This window comes from Malus sylvestris, chromosome 17 (assembly GCF_916048215.2).
Source record: "Malus sylvestris chromosome 17, drMalSylv7.2, whole genome shotgun sequence".
In the NCBI taxonomy this organism is placed as follows: domain Eukaryota; kingdom Viridiplantae; phylum Streptophyta; class Magnoliopsida; order Rosales; family Rosaceae; genus Malus; species Malus sylvestris.
In genome coordinates, this window is record NC_062276.1 from 15,575,992 (window position 1) to 15,580,995 (window position 5,004).

Sequence of the window (5,004 nt, forward strand, 5' to 3'; positions counted from 1 at the left end):
ATGCAAGAAAACAAGCTAACCAAGTCGCATAATAAGCTCCTACCAATTATACCTATTTCAAAGACCAATGATTGCCAGAGATGGTAAAAAAATAGCCTCAAAGTTGACTGGTTCGAGTGAAAACTTGAAAACTGGGTAAACGTTAAACGTTCATAACTTCTTCAATACTCGACGAAATCAAGTGATTCAAAAACGAAAATCATACTTCTCGATGAGACAAAGAGAATGATACCTTTTTTATGGCTAACTCGCCATGGTTTAGCCAGAAAACGGCTCAAAAGTGGCTAACTTGAGACCAAGATAGCCACTTTCGAGCCGTTTTCTAGCCAAACCATGACGATTTAGCCATAAAAAAAGGTACCATTCTCTTCATCTCGTCGAGAAGTATGATTTTTTGTTTTTGAATCACTTGATTTCATTAAGTATTGAAGACGTTATGAATGTTTAAAGTTTACCCAGTTTCCGGCGAGTTTTCAAGTTTTCATTCTGACCAGTCAACTTTGAGGCTATTTTTCGGTAATCTCCAGCAACCATTAGGCTTCAAAATAGGTATAATCTTATTCTACACTTTCCTATCTTCATTTTGATATCTTATGGGTCGAATTTTGTTAAGAAACGATTGAGTTACGAAGCTTTGAAAATTGCCCAAACTTCCGGCCAAGAGCTCCATGACACTTAACGGAGTTTTTAACGGAATGACCAAAATGATGGATGGTGGACAATCTCAGGGACCACTTTTATCGATTTGGAATCTTAGGGACCAAAGTGATGAGTTATGCAAATCTCAGGGACCATTTTGGCGATTACCCTATTATGAATTCACTATGTTTGATAACGAACCCATCCTAGACCAAGTTCATGTACTATTGGTCCTCGTCTCAAAACTTTGTGACTTCAAATAGTTATTCCAGATCCTATGATCATGGTCTAAAATATCCATAATATCCCGATATTTCCATCGAAATTTCCGTGTTTTTGGACTACCGATATTTCTGATATCATCGATATTTTAGACCTTGCTAAGTCACTCATGTATCTTACCATGCAATGTATAAAGTGTAAAATATTGTACTAATTCATTATATATAAATGGTTATGGTGTGTTTAAACTTCTTTCATTAATTACTACATATTTTCTACACTCACAATGTTTGCCAGCTTGCTATATAATCAACTTAAATCAGTTATATCTATCATGCAATGCATTTCCTTCCAATTTTTTGTGATAAACTAATAGATAATTGACTAAATAAACATCCTACAAAGTTTCAATAAAAATTTCCAAGTTTTTCTTACAATTTCCGTGGTTTTTATTCAATTTTTATCGATATCGATAATATCCCGATATTTCCATTGAAATTTCGGTGTTTTTGGACTACCGATATTTCTGATATTATCAATATTTAATACCTTGCCTATGATAGTTGGTGCTATTATAGCAAAATTACCCCAAACATGGAATAACTATAGAAAGAAACTTCTACACATGGTGGAAGATACTAATTTGGAGGATTTGTAAAAGGGTATTCAAATTCAAGAGGAAACTCAAAATCGTGATAAGAATTTTGCAAATCAAGATTTCTCTAAAGTTCACATTGTCGAAGGAAACAAATATAAAAAGAATTTCAAAGCCAAAATTGACAAAGGGAAGTTTAAGAAGACCAATTCCAACAACAATCAAAAGAATGCAAATGGTGTCTACTACCATTGTGGAAAGAAAGGCCATTACATTCGTGATTGTAGACACAGAAAAGCAAATGAGGAATATGCCTGTAGACATCGAAATTTCAGTGAAATAAATGTTGACCAATAGTTACAATTTCAACGCTCATGTGTCATATAAATTTTACACGTAGCGTGTGACTAAACGAAAAATCAAAATAAATCATAAAAGTCATCAAACAAGACACGTGTCAACACCTGGCAAAAACGATTTATTTCATCTGAATATTATATTCAAAATTAGGCCTTGGAAAATTCTATAAATAGAAGTCATTTCATTCATTTTAGGGAAGGAATTCACATATACATTTCTCTACTCCCAAATTGGAAGAGAATTCCCTAAATCCTTGAAGCTTTGAAGTTCTAAAGCTTTCAAGCATCCAACCTTCTAAATTCCCAAGAAATCCTGAAGGTTCAAGAAAGCCCTCTTCGTTCTTCGTCAAATCCTACTTCAAGACCAAGCCCCGACGGCTCTTAAAGAACTTTCATCAATTCAAGTTCAAGCCCCAACGACCCTTGAAGAAAGTGTTCATCATTCGTTCATCCTAAGATCAAGCCCCAATGGCCCTTTGGATCAAGAACATCAACAAATCCACACATCCAACCGTTCTTCAAGATAAAGCCCAAAACCCCTTGAAGATCCATTCAACCGTTCATTCAAGATCAAGCCCCAAAGGTGACATGCCCCGACCCTGATATTTCCTGAATACCATGATAGACACGTGTTGGCCGACACCCGAGGGTGACGAAAGCCATTAATTGATACAAAAACTAAGGATAAGAAGTAAATAAGGATTATGAATTTAAAATACAATAAATTAATAATTTAGGAACGTGCTCAAAGCATATAGCTAACTAGAGTTCTAAAAGAATTAATGTAAAATTGAATAAATAAAAGAATGTGGGCCCTACACTAAGAGGACTTGAATATGCCAATGCGAAAGCGTTGACGTCGGGATCTTGTGCCTTGATTCTAAATCATGAAAGGGGGCGCAAAACAAGGGTGAGTGGACTAAGTTTATAAACATACATAATACGAAAATAATTATAAACATACTAACCCCCAGATTTATATATAATGAAAACTACTATCATAATAAAAGATAGGTTTTTTGAACTCTAGCATGCCATAAAACATCTCAACAGGTAAAACACAGAAAAACATCATATAAATCATCGCATGTATCATCTCGTATATTGTCTCGTAAGTGCAGTGTACTGCTAGTAACATCATTGAATTAAATATATTCTCCTGGCCCTATGCCAGCACTGTGGTCTCTGCGCCCGTAGCCAGAGATTACCAACTCCCGGCCCAATGCCTGCTCCGTGTCCCTCAGCCCGTAGCTAGGGATTATTTCTCCCGGCCTATCTGCCAACACCAGATCCTCGCCCCAGGCGGCATAGTGTCCACTAGGTACGCACAAATGGTTACGACTCTCATAAATAACCATTTCATAGTATAAAGTCATCCATCGTCTATACTATAAAGAGGGGTTTCTAAAACATGTTCTAGCATCCTATCGTCATCCATCAGATAGTCTACCATTTCATGATTCTTATAGAAAATACGATATATTAAAATATAGGTCAATATAGGCCAACAATTAATTCCTCACCAAAAACACAAGACGAAAATCAACAATTTCAATAAACATGCTTAACATAAAATCAAATCATAAACTCGTAAGGCATGCTATTCATTTATGCAATTGAACTATAAAATCATGTAATTTTAGAAGGGGTCCACTCACAGTACTCCGTAGTAGCCAGAAACTATGCCACTAGTGAAGACGGAAACGTCACAATAATTGCCCCTAAGCACATAAATAGCACATTTAGTCAAACTCTACTCAAACGATTGAATTTGGAAAAACGGACATTGGAAATGGGTTCAGGACGTCGAATTACCCTAAGGAGGGTCCCAGACGAAAACCCAAAAAGTCAACCCTAAAGTCAACGTTGATCAGGGGTCAACTGTCAAACTAGGTCAAACGGGTTTTAGGCTTGAATCCGGATTAGGGTTTAGGTTAAATAGGATTAGGATTTATTGGGTTTTGGGTTTAGGGTCCTAAAGTTTTTGGTTAAAAAGGGTTAGGGTGAAAAGAGGTGGTTTGGGCTTAAGCCCAAACCCATACATATACACCCACAGCATACACACACACTCACACACTCTTACACACACATATAAGCATACATTGGCCCAAAGGCCTCACACAAAGGATCGGGCTTTAAGTCCTTTCATTTAAAATCGGCCCAAAGCCCTTTTGGCTGCTGAAAATAAATAATTAAATAAAATAAAAACGGCCTAGGCTATGGGTTTAGTACACAGACCCAAGGCCTTTAGGTATTTGGGTTTTAAAAACATAAAACTAAAAATAAAAATGGTACGGGCCAGGGTATTGGGTTGGTCCAAAATGGGCTAAGGCCCATGGTGTTCTAAACGGCCTGAAAGGCCTGGTGTTGCTGGAAAAGAACGCCGGAGCTGCTAGAGCTTCGGACGACGGCAAACAGGGGTTTTAGACCCCAATCTAACTACCAAAATGAAGAGCAAGATGAAGGGAAGAGATTGCTACCGTCGAATAGTCGTAACACGGCCGGAGGTGACCAGAAATTTCCTTGAAACTCACGAGTTCGCCAGAAAAATGGATGAGTTTCCCCCGCGCCGTTCCCGTCTTCAAAACCTTGGGACAATAATGTAAATCTCATCACACAACGTCCAACATCATCAATGGCGATTTAAAAAGGGATCCAACCTTACCTAACCGAAAAAATTAGCAAAACTCGTCGAAGGTCCTTTTCTCTGTTTGGCCGATCTTACTGCAACAGGGAAGAGAGAAAAGTCCGAGTGAGGATAAAGATGATGATGATCTCGAGCCAGGAATGCAGTTGTAGATGGTGTTTGTGTGATCACTGTGCAGGAGAGGAAGAGGCAGAGAGATAGGAGGTTATGAGGAGGTTACGAGGAGAGCAGAGAAGAGAGAGACCGGGGGGAAAACAAAAATCATAAGGTGGGCCCCACATGGCTAACCATTTAAGAACTAAAACTATTTTTAAAATATAAAAGGGGGTTGGGGTGTTTCAATCTACCACCCTTATAAAAAATTTCGTCCTCGAAATTTAAAATAACATACTACACTGAAAATACTCAAAAATAGAAAGAAGAATAATATACATATACGTAACGAAGAGATCAGGTAAGAGCGGTTGCACAAAAGGGAAAATGCCACACCGTCGCGATCGGTTGCAATGATTCCATCTTTCGTGCCTCTAGGCTCATACTTT

General features: G+C 37.8%; 1 long non-coding RNA gene across 1 annotated transcript; it reads right to left on the reverse strand.

Moving 5' to 3' along the window:
- Window positions 1-2,644: 2,644 nt before the first annotated feature.
- On the reverse strand, window positions 2,645-4,381 carry LOC126612181 (uncharacterized). Its single transcript, XR_007618980.1, has 3 exons — window positions 4,296-4,381; window positions 3,474-3,536; window positions 2,645-2,695 (listed from the first exon to the last, which is right to left on the reverse strand). It is a non-coding gene; the product is annotated as an uncharacterized LOC126612181 (long non-coding RNA).
- Between the last annotated feature and the right edge of the window lie 623 nt (window positions 4,382-5,004).